The sequence below is a fragment of the Pygocentrus nattereri genome, chromosome 21 (assembly GCF_015220715.1).
Source record: "Pygocentrus nattereri isolate fPygNat1 chromosome 21, fPygNat1.pri, whole genome shotgun sequence".
In the NCBI taxonomy this organism is placed as follows: Eukaryota; Metazoa; Chordata; class Actinopteri; order Characiformes; family Serrasalmidae; genus Pygocentrus; species Pygocentrus nattereri.
This window is the reverse complement of record NC_051231.1, coordinates 12,564,744-12,582,602: the sequence shown is the minus strand read 5'-3', so window position 1 is coordinate 12,582,602 and position 17,859 is coordinate 12,564,744. Positions and strand designations below refer to the sequence as shown.

The window sequence follows — 17,859 nt, the reverse complement described above, 5'->3', positions numbered from 1 at the left end:
GGTGCTTGGAATTCTATATATCCATCCATCCATTTTCCAAGACGCTTCTCCGTCAGGGTGTGCTGGAGCCTATCCCAGCAGTCATCGGGCAGAAGGCAGGATACACCCTGGACAGGTCACCAGTCCATTCATCCATCCATCCATCCATCCATCTTCCAAGCCGCTTCTCCGTCAGGGTCGCGGGGGGGTGCTGGAGCCTATCCCAGCAGTCTTCGGGCGAAAGGCAGGATACACCCTGGACAGGTCACCAGTCCATCGCACTGAATTCTATATAGTTGATTTAAAAACAATATTCCTAAATTGATGACTCATTAAGGTGTAATTGTTAAAATTACTTAGTGTTTAATTTTAAAATGTAAATAAATGAATAAATGTTTTTTAAGTGTCATATGTCTGTAAACGCCTGGGATACAAAATTCCGTACAAAACGATTCCGTAGAATAACCCTTTGCATATATAGACTGCATTTACATACTGTAAAATAATTTTTTTTGTGATTTGGGCCCTTCAAAAACGTTTGTCACCTATAAAGTGACCGTTTGTGTGATGTGTGAGATGTGAGTTATGACAGCAATGCTACACTGTGACTTGCTGTTACTAATACTGCTCTAATAGCCTCTGACCCCCCTTCTCACACTGAAGCTGGCCATCTGGACTTCCATGTGATTGGCCCTCACAGCAAGAGGAAAGGTGAAAATCACTTCTCATCACCGGCGGCCGCGCCGCTGCTCGATTCTCCACGGTGCCCATTCCCTTTGTTCGGGCCCAGTCAGGGGTTAGATGGGGGACGGGGGTAATAGTTCTCCAGGAGCCCCGCGCTGCACCCATCCACATCACAGAGGTAATTATCTACAATCAGAGGATGCTGAGAAAAAAATCTATACATGCTTTAAACACAAGCTTCTGCACTCAGTGACCTTTAATCACAGAGCCTTCCCTGACCTTGGACTCAACATGGATGGACGTTTTGCAGGGCGAACTTTTCAAGAAAAAAATGTTTTGCACTTAACATTGATATAATATTGAGCCACAAGAGCACAGCAAAAAAATCAGTATAAAAAAAAAAAACATCAAGAAAATGTACTTCAATGAAGCAAAATAATCTGCCAGTGAGGAGAAAAAATTATACAGAAAATAAGAGATTATTGATTAGGGCTGTAGATGATCTGATAATCTTAAATCACTAAATTGATAATTAACACTGATTGGATCCAGTGTCATTATTATAATCTAAAGTAAGCTAAAACTAGCATATGAATCTTGTTTTAAACATTTTCTTAAAACCTTGAGCACAAACTTGGCACAAAATGAGAGTCTTTAATTGAGATTATCTGAGCAGCTTCAAGCTCAATACTAGAAAAAAACTGTTTTAAAATGCCTTTAAAATAGTCTCATGATATACATTTCTGAAAACACTTCTGTTCACTCATATATTATAGCAAAGTAAAAACTGCTCTGCAAAAACTAATCTTAGCAAGCCAGTAATTCTTGAAATTGAACAATAGATCTTTTTATTTACAACCCCATTTCCAAAAAGTTAGGATGCCGTGAAAAATGTAAAAAAAGACAAACTAAATGCAATGATGGGCAAATTGTTTATGCCCTATACTTCATTGAAATGCTTCAAAGACAACATATCAAATGTTGAAACATGTTGAAAGAATAGTTGAAAAATATTTGCCCATTTTGAACTTGATGTCAACAACACGTTCCAAAAAAGTTGGGATAGGGGCAACAAAAGGCTGGTAAAGTGTAATGCAAGGAAAAAAAAACACCTGGTGGTTAATTGGCAACAGGTCACTAACATGACTGGGTATAAAATGAGCAGAACAGGTTGGGTGTTTCAGAAGTAAAGATGGGGTAAAGAAAACTGCATGATCAAATAGTGCAACTATTCAAGAATAACATTTCTCAATGTAAAATAGCAAAGAAGTTCAACTTCTTATCATCTATGGTATGTAATATCATTAAAAGATTCAATGAATCTGGAGATATCTCTGTATGCAATGGACAAGGCTAAAAACCAGTATTTGCTGGCTGTGATCTTTGGGCCTCAGATGGAACTGTATTAAAAACAGACATGATTCTGTAGAGAAAATCACCACATGGGCTCAGAAACACTTCTGAAAACCACTGTCTGTGAAAACAGTTTGTTGCTGCATCCACAAATACAAGTTAAAACTCTTAAACACAAAGAAGAAACTATATAGAAACAGGATCCAGAAACACTGCCACCTTCACTGGGCCTGAGCTCATTTAAAATGGACTGAGAAGTGGAAGTTTCTGTGGTCCGACAAAATAATTTTTTTTTTATTAATAAAATTATTTTTCGGAAACTATGGACACTGTTTTCTCCGGGCTAAAGACCACTCAGCTTGTAATCAGTGCACGGTTCAAAAGCTAGCACTCATGATGGTAAAGGGGTGCATCAGTGCACATGGCATGGGTGACGTGCACATCTGTGAAAGCACCATTAATACTGAATGATATATATATATGTTTTGGCATGTTTGGTCTTTTTCAGGGATTGATTATTTCAGTAAGACAATGTCAAACCACATTTTGGCATGTATCACAGCAGCACAGCTCCACATTAAAAGAGTTTGGGAGCTAAACTGACCTGCCTGCAGTTCAGACTTTCGCCACTGATAACATTTGGTGCATTATGAAATGAAAAATATGACACAGGAGACCCTGAACTGTTGAGCAGCTGAAATTCTATATCACACAAGAACAGGAAAACATTTTACTTTCAAAACCATAGCAGCGTCTCCTCAGTTCTCAAACGCTTACAGAGTGTTGGTAAAAGAAGAGATGATGAACCACAGTGGTAAACATGGCCCCCATCCCAACTTTTTTGGAACGTGTTGTTTTTTGTCATTTGCTAAATTCAAAAAACAATCAGATTTCTCAGTTTCAGCTTTTTTTAGTGAAATATAGAGATTAAATGATTTGTACTTGTTTTTGGAAATGGGGTCTTTTTTATGTAAACAGTAATAGAAGTTGTTAAAAATGTCAACATTACATATTTGAATTGTGTTCTGAAGTTTAACTGGTTTATATTAAAAGTGCATTAAACTAATGAAAACATATAATTAATATATAATATATAAAAAATGTAATTACAATATTTTAATTTTGTTCCTCCAACAATTGAATTTCATTCTAATGTAACAAAGTCTGTGTATACTGACTCTGCTGTCTTTGACTAAATAGAAATATGTAGCATAATTGAATCAACTTCATACAACAGTTCATTTTTTAATGCTTTTAACCGTTCAGTTCTCTCAACAGAGTAAATAAATAAAATAAAAAAGAAGACTGAGATTAACCTTGCTGGTTAATCTCATATAACCAATTCTATACTGTAATATTTAACTATAGAAAGTAAGATTTATTGTTCATCAGTTTTCTTTTTTTGCAGTGAGGCTGTGATTTTGCCATGGTTAAGGTGTGATGTTAGACACTGTAAAAACGGACTTGCCTCATCACTTTCATAATGCAGAAACACAATAAATATGATAAAATAAACACATGCTCAATAGTCAATAATTAGTTGGGCTCTCGATTGACAAATTTAATTCTGTTTAATTGCATTGTTTTGTCTAGGTAATGAGTTAGATCCATCCATCCATCCATTTTCTAAGCCGCTTCTCCGTCAGGGTCGCGGGGGGTGCTGGAGCCTATCCCAGCAGTCTTCGGGCGGAAGGCAGGATATACCCTGGATGGGCCGCCAGTCCATCGCAGGGCAGTAATGAGTTAGATAACATAGCTAATTATCTTGTTATCTCAAAATAACAAAATTGTTATCTTGAAATAATGAGTTACTTAGTTGTTATCTCAAGATAACAAACCAGAAAATTATAGCAAGAGCTCATGGCCTCTCCGGTGTTCTGTACCGTTTATCCAGTCACAGTGACAGATAATGTGACTCAAGAAATAATGCTTTTTTTCCTTTTTTAAAAGAAACAATAAACAAGGGAATTATCTGTCAAGACACTATTCTTGGATAAATTACATAAAATAATGTCACGTAGTCAACGGGGAAGTCGGACTCCACTTCCCAGAATGCTCGGGAGGATCATGTGATCTTTCCCCACACCTGTCAGCGATCACAGTCGCCGGAATTCTAATGTGGTGCACCTGTTTGTTTCTTTATAAGCTGGGACTTTACTTGGACTCTTTGCGAAGTATTGTTCCCATGCAATTACTGAGCGGTACATCTATTGTGTATCTCCTGTGTATCGACCTCTCGCTATTCCTGACCCGGTTTTGTGTATTGTTTTGCCCTTGTGTACCTCTGCCTGCCTGGACTGATTTGTGTCATGACTTTGGATTGGACTTGGATATATGTTTTCTCCCTCTGGGGATTCTCCTGATTACCTCCGGTAATAAATCTCTTCCGCCTGCGAGCGTCTGCGATTCTGTTCATACGTTACAAACAAGCACAAATTTACAGAAATAGGTTCAATAATTGTATAATATTTTTATAACAACCTCACAATAAGACACATTATCTATACTGGCTAGATTTACAATGTGTTCCCTAGCTTATATATCATTGTTTGCAGTGCTCAATTACAGTCAGAACTATAATAGGTGAAAGAATATGAGACAGCTGGTTAAAAGACATTTTGCATTTGCTTTGGGCCCTTTTGTATATGACAGTGCCAGACTGCATCGTTGACTGAGAAATCATGCGAACAAATCCACCCACATAACTGGCCCCCCATCCCCTGCCTCCCCCATGAAACCCTCACACACCTCATTTTACCTGTCAGCTCCCTAATAGCTAGTCTCCATCATGGTCAAAAGAATGGAGGCGTCTTGTTGGGTTTGCCGTCAGTGAAAATGTTGTATTTCTGCAGTAACTGCAGTATTTCTGTTGATGGAGACAGTCAGTCACAAAACACTGACAAAACACAGCGACTACAGCGAAGACAGTCACACAACACTCACAAAACAGCGAATACAGCGAAGACAGTCAGTCATACAACACTCACAAACACAGTGACTACAGCGAAGACAGTCACACAACACTCACAAAACAGCGAATACAGCGAAGACAGTCAGTCATACAACACTCACAAAACACAGTGACTACAGCGAAGACAGTCATACAACACTCACAAAACACAGTGACTACAGCGAAGAGTCAGTCATACAACACTCACAAAGCAGAGTGACTACAGTGAAGACAGTCAATCACACAACACACAAAACACAGCGACTAAAGCGAAGACAGTCACACAACACTCACAAAACAGAATGAATACAGCGAAGACAGTCACACAACATTCCCAAAACACAGCGACTACAGCGAAGACAGTCAGTCATACAACACTCACAAAACACAGCGAATAAAGCGAAGGCAGTCAGTCAAACAACACTTACAAAACACAACGACTAAAGCGAAGACAGTCAAACAACACTCTCAAAACAGAGCAACTACAGTGAAGACAGTCAGTCACACAACACTCACAAAACACAGTGACTACAGTGAAGACAGTTACACAACACTGATAAAGCAGAGCGACTACAGTGAAGACCCTCAGTCACACAACACTCTCAAAACAGAGCAACTACAGCGAAGACAGTCAGTCACACAACACTCATAAAGCAGAGTGACTACAGCGAAGACAGTCACACAACACTCACAAAACAGCGAACACAGCGAAGACAGTCAGTCATACAACACTCACAAAACACAGTGACTACAGCGAAGACAGTCATACAACACTCACAAAACACAGTGACTACAGCGAAGACAGTCAGTCATACAACACTCACAAAACACAGTGACTAAAGCGAAGACTGTCAGTCATACAACACTCACAAAGCAGAGTGACTACAGTGAAGACAGTCAATCACACAACACACAAAACACAGCGACTAAAGCGAAGACAGTCACACAACACTCACAAAACAGAATGAATACAGCGAAGACAGTCACACAACATTCCCAAAACACAGCGACTACAGCGAAGACAGTCAGTCATACAACACTCACAAAACACAGCGAATAAAGCGAAGACAGTCAGTCAAACAACACTTACAAAACACAGCGACTAAAGCGAAGACAGTCAAACAACACTCTCAAAACAGAGCAACTACAGTGAAGACAGTCAGTCACACAACACTCACAAAACACAGTGACTACAGTGAAGACAGTTACACAACACTCATAAAGCAGAGCGACTACAGTGAAGACCCTCAGTCACACAACACTCTCAAAACAGAGCAACTACAGCGAAGACAGTCAGTCACACAACACTCATAAAGCAGAGCGACTACAGTGAAGACAGTCACACAAAACTGACAAAACACAGCGACTAAAGTGAAGACAGTCAGTCACAAAACACTCACAAAACACAGCGACTACAGTGAAGACAGTCACACAACACTCACAAAACAGAGCGACTACAGTGAAGACAGTCAGTCATACAACACTCACAAAACACAGCGACTAAAGTGAAGACAGTCAAACAACACTTTCAAAACAGAGCAACTACAGTGAAGACAGTCAGTCACACAACACTCACAAAGCAGAGCAATTACAGTGAAGACCCTCAGTCACACAATGTTCACAAAACACAGAGTGAAAACAGTCACAAAACATTCACAAAGTAGAGCGACTATGGTTAAGACAGTCAGTCACACAACTTTCACAAAACACAGCGACCTCAGTGAAGACACTTACACAACACTCACAGAACACAGTGACTACAGCGAAGAAAGTTACACAACACTCACAAAACTTAGCGACTACAGTGAAGAAAGCCAGTCACAAAACACTCACAAAGCAGAGCAACTACAGTCAGTTACACACACAAAACACAGCGACTACAGTGAGGACAGTCAGTCATACAACACTCACAAAGCAGAGCAACTACAGTGAAGATAGTCAGTCACACAACACTCACAAAGCACAGCGACTACAGTGAAGACAGTTACACAACACTCACAGAACACAGCACCTACAGTGAAGACAGTCAGTCACACGACACTCACATTACACAGTGACTACAGTGAAGACAGTCGGCCACACAACACTCGCAAAGCACAGCGACTACAGTGAAGACAGTTACACAACACTCACAGAACACAGCGACTACAGCGAAGAAAGTTACACAACACTCACAAAACTTAGCGACTACAGTGAAGAAAGCCAGTCACAAAACACTCACAAAGCAGAGCAACTACAGTGAAGACAATCAGTCACACAACACTCGCAAAGCAGAGTGACTACAGTGAAGAAAGTCAGTTACACAACACTCAAACACAGCGACGGCAGTCGCACAACGCTCACAAAACACAATGACTACAGTGAAGACAGTCACAGAGCAGAGCGACTACAGCGAAGACACTCACACAACACTCACAAAACACAGTGACTACAGTGAAGACAGTCAGTTACACAACACTCACAAAGCAGAGTGACTACAGTGAAGACAGTCAGTTATTCAAAACTCACAAAGCAGAGTGACTACAGTGGACACTCACACAACACTCACAAAACACAGTGACTACAGTGAAGACAGTCAGTTACACAACACTCACAAAGCAGAGTGACTACAGTGAAGACAGTCATACAACACTCGCAAAACACAGCGACTACAGTGAAGACAGTCAGCTACACAAAACTCACAAAGCAGAGTGACTACAGCAAAGACAGTCAGTCACACAACACGCACAAAGCAGAACAACTACAGCGAAGACAGTCAGTTACACAACACAAAACACAGTGACTACAGCGATGACAGTCAGTTACACAACACTCGCAAAACACAGCGACTACAGTGAAGACAGTCAGTCATACAACACTCACAAAGCAGAGCGACTACAGCGAAGACAGTCACACAACACTCACAAAGCAGCATGACTACAGCAAAAACAGTCAGTCACACAACACTCATGTTACACAGTGACTACAGTGAAGACAGTTACACAACACTCACAAAGCAGAGTGACTACAGTGAAGACAGTCAGTCACACAACACTCACAAAACACAGCGATTACGGTGAGGACAATCAGTCACACAACACTCAGACAATACAGTGACTACACTGAAGACAGTCACACGACACTCAAAAAACAGAGCGACTGCAGTGAAGACAATCAGTCACACAACACTCAGACAATACAGTGACTACACTGAACACAGTCAGTCACACGACACTCACAAAGCAGAGTGACCACAGTGAAGACAGTCAGTTACACAACACTCAAAACAGTGACTACAGTGAGGACAGTCAGTCACACAACACTCACAAAACACATCCACTACAGCGAAGATGGACAGTCATGCATTTGGTTATCTCAAAAGCTCAGTAAAATAAGTAATTATTTTAAGATTTTAACTCAATGTTTAGTGAAACATAATTATTGTGAAATACTTGAATCATTATTTTGAGGTATTAAACCAATATTTCAAGAAAATAATTAATTATGTTCAGATAATAAACCAATATTTTAAGAAAATGTCATTATATTGAATGTTGTCAATATTTTGTGAGAATGACTCATTATTTGAGATATTAAGTCAATACGTCATAAAAAGTAATTACTTTGAAAAACTAAGTCAATATTACATGAAAATGAACCTTTATTTTGAGATATTAAGCCAATATTTCAAGACAATAAGTAATTATTTTGATATTTTAAGCCAGTATTTTGAGAAACAAATCATGAATTTGAGATATTAACAGTAAATGTCATTATTTTGAATGATAAGTCAATATTATGTGAAAATGAGTCATTATTTCAGATATTAAACCAATATTTCTAGGCAGTAAGTCATTATTTTGAGATATTAACTCTGTATTTCCAGAAAATGTCATTATTTTGAACCTTAAGTCAACATTTTATGAAAATGAGTCATTATTTGTGATATTAGCCGAAAATCAGAAAAGGGGGAAAAAAGATTCTAAACCCATAAAAAGTATTGAATTTTGATTCATTTTAGAGGGAAACCAGAAAAATAGATCCGTACAAACTTCACTTACTATGCTGAGAGATGCTGGTTCTGCAGAGGTTCTATATGAGACACTGAACTCTAACAGTATTTTGACCTGATACCTTTATACTGTAATATTTTGCTCAGGTTGTTTTTCTTCTAGTTGTTTTCAGTATCACCTGAGCTTATATTTGATCCATTACTTCAACACGGTAACAATACTTTCCCTTCAGTTGGTGTTCAGGCTACTCTGCCCACCTCTGGCTGTGTGAGACATGGAGCTCTGTTCTAATTGTGATTTTCAACAAGTCTACACTTTTGACTGCTCTGCAGTGATTAATCACTGTAATCACCAGGACGTTTGGGTAACTTATGTAACCGTTCTCATTCCGAATGTCAGAAAGCTGCTGGGCTGCGGGCGGCAGAGGAAGACCTTGACTTGTGTTTAGAAACATCCTCAGTCTGCTAAGTTAGCCCTAAATGAATTTGTGTCATTTGCATCGTGCAGACACTCCAAAGTTCAGTCTTAGAAGTTGGTTGATCATTTTCTGAAGTAATCAAACACATTCAGCGATGTTGAGGTCTGGACTCTGGGGTGGTCAGTCCTTTGTTCAGCTTCTTTGTTTGATGTGTTTGTCCCCTTTTCTCAGTGAGGTTTTTCGACAGCTACACATCCTTTCAGACCCATAGCAGGGACAGTTTTGGTGTCTACCAGGTGGTTGTTAGGAGTTTCATTTTGGTGGTCTTATACCTATTCAGAAATACCCCCTGAAAAAGTGAATAACTTTTACTTAATTAACTGATTAACTGTAAATTAAATAAATTTGGGGAATTTTGAAATGTATTTTATTATAGCAGATAAACATATGCCATATATATGTGTATGTGTGTGTGTGTGTGCGTGTGTGTGCGTGCCAAAAATGCCAATGTCCTTCAGATAAATAAAGAAAATGCACTTAGGAGTAAGTTTGAAAGACAAAAGGTCAGTGCTCACCTCAGGTTCACAGCTCACAATACTAAAATCCAAGTCAGAAAAATAGGTGTACTAATGGATTCAGATCTTAATTTCAGCAGATACATTAAAGCAGCAAAAAAACACCTTAATAATACATTTAGATTTAGAGCATCATCTATAAACCAGAGATAATTCATGCCTGTACGTCTTAATCATAAAAAAAGAAAATGAAAGAAAGTGGATTTAGATAATATGGTAATGTATACACATGATGAGAAATAGGTAGCTAACCCTCTACTGCACAATGTTGCCTCGAGGCAGCAAGCCCATCTTATCTCACTTTACAGTCACATAGATATTTAATACGCATTTAATGAGAATAAAAGTATTAAGAATCCAAAATGAGACCAAAATGTATGTATTTGCTTGCACTTCTTCCTGGTAGGTATTTTCAGACACTTTCCATTGCGGTGCTGCTTGTGGATTTCTGTACTGGACAGTTTCTCTCAAACATGCAAATGTTTTATCGCATCTGTTGCAGATCAAATATCAGATCATATAAAATATGTGGCATTACCATTACAAAAAAAATCTAAAATATTTATGTTGCCTAGAAGAAACATCATGCAACTGGAAAGATGTAGCCAATTGAAGAAGTGAAGTATCACTTGTGCAACCAGTTACAATTTATTAATATTATATTTTTGTGTAATGTGTAAGAAATCAAAAGATAACTTCATAATGTTGCACGTTAAAAATTAAGTAACATAAAAATTAAAATTGGTATCCTATGCATTATTAGTATGTAAAAGGTAAACAAACTGTGTAGGTAGATTTTGACTCTCTCTACATTTCTTTCCATTATTGCACACTCTGTACACTGTTTTTGAATTTAATAATGCAAGAAATGACAGAAAATTTGCTTTATTTCAACATTCCTCTTCTAACAAGTGCAATATATGGTTGAGAAAGTTTAGGAAATTGTATTTTTCCCTGTATTTTCCCCCTGAGTGTAAGCATGAAACTGACAGACTCAATTCCGCACTGCAGTTTGACTGAATCCAGGCTGCATTATAAGAGCCATGACGGTTGGGTTCATCAGAGCTTCTCACAGCACGACCCAAAGCACCCAGTTCTGACAGTTTGGCTTATCGACCTGCAGAGAAAGAGCTTAGCAGAGACAGGCTTAGCAGAGCTGTACACTGATCCAACACTGAGAAGCACTGCATTCATATTTAATATGCACAAATATGGGGAGTGTAAAGTACAGTGGCTAAAAAAACAGGTTATTTGAGGTTCTGATATTGGCATGGAAATATAATCTTCTTTAAAAATATTCAGCGTTGGGATACAAAAAGACCTTTCCTTGTTAAAGAATGCAGATTAATGTAAGTTAAGCCTTGAGGTTCTTTAAATACAAAGCAGAATGCAAAGCTGACTGGGGCTGTTTTGTTTCCACAATACACTAATCAGTCCCGAAATGAGCCGTACCAAGACCACCTTAAAATGTAATCTTGAGAAGTGGTCTGAATTTGTTGGACATGTTCAGGAAACCATGATTCAGTGGTCTGAAATGCTGTAACAGTCCATGAACACTATTGCAAGATGTTGCCTCAAAGCATCAAACTAATTTTCCTCACTTAACAATAACATTATACATATCTAACAGCCAACTATAGAGCAAACAATAAAGGGAAGAGTTGGAGTAAACCAATAAAAAGCATGTGCTTGGTCATACTATCTCTTAGTGTGCAATTTTAAACCTCTTTTAAACATTGAGTATTTTTTTTTGTTATGAGCTTTTGCAGAAATATGTTCATTGCATAGTGGAATGGATTTAGCCAGTCACAAACCAGGTCTAACCATTTCAAGAAACACAGCTCTGTAATGCTGGGGAGCGAGGAGGCTGAGATAAGTGACTTTTTTATTGAGGACAAATTCAGGGTCATGGTCATGACAGTCCAGGTTCATATAACCAACATGGAGAGATCTATAGGCAGACATGACGAAATACACTCACGAAAACACAAACCAAAACACATTCAACCACACATATAAACAATACAAACAAGCATACAAAGCAAACAAAGACTAGCAAGACAAACAAAGACCAACACAGACCAGGGCAAACACGGGGCTTATAAAACACAGGGGTAACGAGGGACTGGCAGAAAACAGGTGGCAACAATCAGGGGCAGAGTCCCAAAACAAGGGGGCTGGACTAAGAAGCACATGGATGAAAAAAGTAAACAAAAAGCACATGGACAGGACTGGGAGGGGCCAATCGTGACAGGCTCTAAATCATTTCTTCCCATTGTCGCACAATGTTGCCTCAAGACAACACACTCCAAAAGGACTCCTGTACATTTAAACATTTTTGTAATGTTCTTGAATTTAATAATTGGGTTCTAAAAAACAAATCAAGGACCATTTTGTTGAATTGGACCAGTTAATTGAATTGTTTTATTTGCTCTCATAATGCATGCAATAGAGGGTTACAGGATGATTTTTAAAAACCTCTGCATAATTAATCAGATATAATGTAAACAAAATCAATCAGAGTGGTTTGGTGTGAAATGCTCCATTCTAGCGAAACTTACAGAGTCCGAACTGTTCACAGTGCTGGTGATAGGAACCAGACGTCCACCTCTAAAAGTTCCCTTGCAGAAAGTTGAAATGGTTATGAATACACTGCCTGATGTCTGAGACATTTTACAATAGTCTTGAAAAGTTTTGGACTAAAACATGATTCTAAAACACATTCATGGTCGAAGGACAAGGGCAGCATGTTGTACAGCAAAATAGGTCAAAAATACACTTATGTTGTTAGATTTTTCACTATTTTTCCATCATCAACATTCCATATAAACCTCAGAAGATGCGTGTAGGTTCACTAGTTGTTTTGGACAGTAAATAAAATGTCTATAATTGTGTTGTAGTCATGGCGACCCCTGGTTCCTATCACCATTGTGAAGACATCTGAACCATTTCATACCAAACCACTCTGAATGACTCTGTTTTACTTCTCTATAATAGAGTTATACAGACATTATGAAAACATGGTGGAATTCTCCTTTAAGATGCTTTAACTTGCTCATATATCATTTTTGCAAGGTAAATGTGTGGAAACATTCTGAATCTGAATCATTCTCTGTGGAGCAGATGTTCCTCAGTCTCTGCTTCCGCTGCTCTAACTCAGGACCCAGACTACCACAGATATAATCTGTTCTCACCCCTGGGCTTTGGCAGGGGTACTGCAACATCAAAACACTGGCCACCAGATTTAGAAACAGGTTCAACCCCTCGGCAGTTTGCATCCTCTACAGATAACACCCAGACTCGCTCGCTATCAGGAGTGCTCTGCAGTCTGTGCCACACACTTTTACTGCATCGTTTTTTCTGTGCTGCATGGCATTGTGCTATTTTGTAGTATTGTGTTATCAGTGCATTTTTGTCCTGATTATTTGGACTGCATTACTTTTACCAGGTTAATCCAACCTAAGGGTGGGCAATATGCAAACATATTTAGCATCAAGATACTTCAAAACATTATAACATCAATGTACACAATATAACATCACAGGAACAGGAACAGTTGGAATGCCAATGACTAACATTTGATCTGCTATTTATATATTAGTTTATTCATTTCTGTTCCACTTATGCAGTTACTATACACTGCTGTTGTTTACAGGCTGGTTTCTATCCATGGAATTTCATGCATATTCTGACATATTAACAAATATTGAAGAAAATTACTAGAAAGTGCACACTTGCTTGAGGTGATACAAAAGATATGTGAAAAATAACAAAGCCAACACATTTGCAGAATAAACAATATAAATGTGAAGAAAATAGTCACATGACTTCTTACATGTTTATGTTATTGTGGCCATGGCTATGAAACAGAACAGACAGCAGCAGCAGGTACCAGTTACCTAATAAGGAAATTAAAATGTACCTTTAATCTTATGAAAGAAATCACCAGAACTGTGTTATTAGATTATATACATTCAGAAGGTGCTGCAGCTGTTTGGTGGACAATTCTGAGGACTGTCTCTGCGTTCTTACAATGAAAAATACAAAATACAGCCATAAAATAGAGCAAAACAGCAAAAAGCAGCTTTTCAGCATTAAAGATATCTCTGTAAAGTTCTTCCATATTTCTCAGAAAGGTTTTCCAGGGATGACAAATATAAAAATATGTAAAGCGCTCATAAAATCCTTATTAAAGTCACAGATTAAGGACAGATGTGGTTTGGCACACAGCCTTTCTTAATATGCTAATAGCATTCTAGCCACCAAGCCACTAAATAGTACTGCTAATTACATGAACCATCCGGTTATGATGTGATTAAGGTGAATCACAAGTATAATATACTCAAATAAAAAAACAACAACAAATAATTCTAATGTAATTAATAAGATAATAACATATATCATACTATATTGACAAAAATTATGCAAAAACAATTTAAAGAGAAATCTTCATTTATGCCATGCAGTGCTACTGTATTCAGAGTGAAAATGTACCAGGCCTCTCTCTCCAAGAGGCGTCTCTCACCCCCAGGCAACTGATTCACCATTTCCAAACCCATAAACACAAGAAACTGGCATCCTGGCCTACTTTACTAAAGTGTCTAGCTACTGGAGTCTCTCGTCTTTATTGCTGATTGTGAATGTATGTTTGCAGATTCTCACTTTTAATTGTCATTTTTTCCACATAGCGAAAGCTGCATGAACAAATGAATAAATAAAGCACCAATAAATACTCCCCTGGACTCTGACCACCTTGTAGTTTGAGGATGTGTGTAATTGCTCAGCATTATTATGCAGTTACACACAACACAGCTGTAACATTTTTAATTACTTTGTAGAATCTAAAAAGGAAAAAAATGCCAAATGAACTTGAATCAGGTGGTCTCAGGTGCACTCAATAATCCGATCATAATCAGATTTCTGCAGTTTTCTGATTATTCACTTGGTCATGGAAACAGCATACTCTGATTTCTTAGATGAGGGAAAGGTCTGGAAATCTGATTAAGAAATCTGATAAAAAGCTGGATTTTAGCTCACTGATCAGATTTCTCAGTGCATGTGAGCTCTTGCTCTGATTTCTTTCGGATTTCTCAGTTTGTGCATGTGCAAAACAGATTGTTGTACCAGAAATAAGTGAGCAATAAGGGGGAAATAAGATGGCAGCAAAACACCTTTGGAGCAACACAAACTAAATACATGCTTGATGAATTGAAGAATTTAAATATTCTTCCATCTTCTAGATGATGTGTGATCAGATTTTCAGGTAAATTGGCAAGATGTTTAAAAAGTTAGAGTTTTACATTAGGTTAACATTATGTCGTCTTCTGTGAAGAAACTCATGGCTGGTTGTAAAGGAGATATCTGATTACTGCCTGACTCATGTAGACCCAGAGTTTCTCCATTACCTGATTACGCAAGTGCATGTAAACACATTGATCAGATTAATGACAAAATCTGATTTCCTGCAGTTAGATTGTTAAGTTCATGTAAAGGGACTCAATGTGTTTCAAAGATTAAGAAATATATTTGTGGAAGCAAAAGTGACTTATGTAGAATCAGTATTGTGAGCAGGAGGATGAAAAAGATTTTCACAATGAATATTGCAAATACTATAATTAACACTTACTGGGGATGCATCTAAATATTTTGGACAGAAATAGTCATAAATGGCATGTTCAGCTTTCAAAAGAGAAATTGTTGGCTGATAAAAGCAAAAGATTAAATAGATCAACAACAAAGTGTCAAATTCTAAATCTTTTTGCTTTGAAACAAGCAGCTATTCAGAGCCACAATATACACAGAAAAGAGCACCAACATTTATCAGAACAGTGATAACACATCATCATATCACCCACCGTTACATTCTTCTTTAACTGTATCTGTAAGGTGCTGCAGCTGCAGGAATTGTCTGTATGTCACGGTCGGGTTATGGATGTATCAAGATCAAGATAAAGCTGGCCTGTGGTTGTATGGGTAAACAGTGTGAGGTCTCAGTGATGCTACCCATCTTTCAACAAACAGTTATGACCTTGACACTTCCCTGTGAAAGATCTCTGAGTGTGATGTGATGGAGAGCTTCAGGCCCTCGTCTGTCTCCGACACTGCTGACTGTCTCTGTCCTGCCATACACGAAAATGTTTTTTTTATCTTATTTTATTTAGTCGTGGGGCAGATGCTGTTATCCCGAGCAGCAGAAATGTGCAAGCCACTGGTATAGTAGAATTTTATTGTAGGAAGGTGTCACAGGACGGGAGGGTAGCAAGCATTACGGCCCAGAGACATCTATAGTGAGGATAACCACAGCAGCTTCATTACAACTAAATCATTTGAAAATGATCCCCTTCATTACCGTAATCAGAGGGAAACATTTAATATACTTAATATTTAAATGTATTCACTTTTTCACAGTATTGAACTTGGTTTTTGTTATACACATCTTCAGTTAAAGCTGGAGTAGGGTAATTTTGTAGAAGCTAGGAAGTGTGAGCTAGTTTTGGAACCCCCAAAAACCCCCACTTTCTACTTTCACTCCTCCAAACACATGAACGTGCATGGCCTACAAACATACCCAAACAAGATTACATACAGGATAAACATAGCTAGCTAGCTTACACCTACAGCTTAGCTAACAATAGCGTTAACACATAATGTATCTATGTAGCAGCTAGCTATGTTGGCTACACGAATACAGGAAAATAACAAATTCCCCCAAAACAAAACAAACCAGATAATTACCGGTCTAACAGAAAAACAGTTAATTTAGTTAGCCAGGTACCACGACATTAGCATTGGCAAGATAATACAATGGTTATCATGGTTTTTAACAGAGAAAATACTCACATTTGTGGGTTTCTTTGATCACTTGTACAGCCGGCTTGACATTTTCTCAGAACACTGTTTGGAGTGTGTCTCTGAAAAACCTCCATTTGGTGGGCCATGTTTGTCCTAACACTTTGTCCTACCCCTCTATCTCAACAAGAATCGGGACACCCCAATTCTATGCATGAATGTGCAAAACAGAGAGCTAAGGGCTAAGAGGTGGGGGCGATGGGTGAAATGGGATTGGGCCACAGAAATGCAATTCAAAAACACATTGTGGCTTATCCTTATTTAGTTTGTGTCATTAATACACATAAAACACATTAGACATTAGAATATTAAAGGATATTATATTGTACACAGTCTTTTATATTTTACTGCTTTGACAAAAGTTTATTCCACATCAATTTGCAGAAACAGGCAAAGAAAAAGAATCAAAAGAAACAAAATAAAAACCAACAACGTTATAAAACTGTTTTCTATGTTTGCTGGCATGAAGCCTCTATGTTTGCTCTCATCTATGCAGTGGCATCAAAAGTAAAGAATTCCTTTCTCCTGAGCCTCGGAGACAAAGTAAAGCACATAGAAAAATGTTGGAGATTTTTCAGAGCAGATTTCATGGAACATCTACCATGTGCCTCTCTTCCCTGGAGATCTTTTCTCTCTCCGGTGCAGATAAACAAGGGGGGTATTTAGGCCCTGGTGGGAGAACATAATGTTTCGCGCCTGGGAAAAGCGACATTTGTCAGTGCCACCATGCTTTCTTCCTCAGTTAATTGCACTCCATTGTGATACTAGCGTATCCTCGAGATCTCCGCAGCTAAACAAGATCCCTCTGGGAGCACAGGACACATGAAGGAGGAAACATGAAAACAGAGCTAATAAAGAGAATATTATCTTAATAAAATAAAATTATGTGATACTTTGTGCATCTCTTTTGCATACATTTGTTATGGTTCCCAAAATGTCTTGACATGTACATTGGAACATGGAGTGGAAACAGAAATACATAGAAACTCAGTAAAATGGAACAGAAACAAACTGTCAGCTAATAAAGCTAGAACAGTGTTCAGTGAGCTTGCTAGCGAA

At 38.2% G+C, this 17,859-nt stretch overlaps 1 long non-coding RNA gene across 1 annotated transcript; it reads right to left on the bottom strand.

The window, feature by feature from the left end:
• Positions 1-210: 210 nt before the first annotated feature.
• Positions 211-16,904, bottom strand: LOC119261951. Its single transcript, XR_005129301.1, has 3 exons — positions 16,792-16,904; positions 636-849; positions 211-267 (listed from the first exon to the last, which is right to left on the bottom strand). It is a non-coding gene; the product is annotated as an uncharacterized LOC119261951 (long non-coding RNA).
• Between the last annotated feature and the right edge of the window lie 955 nt (positions 16,905-17,859).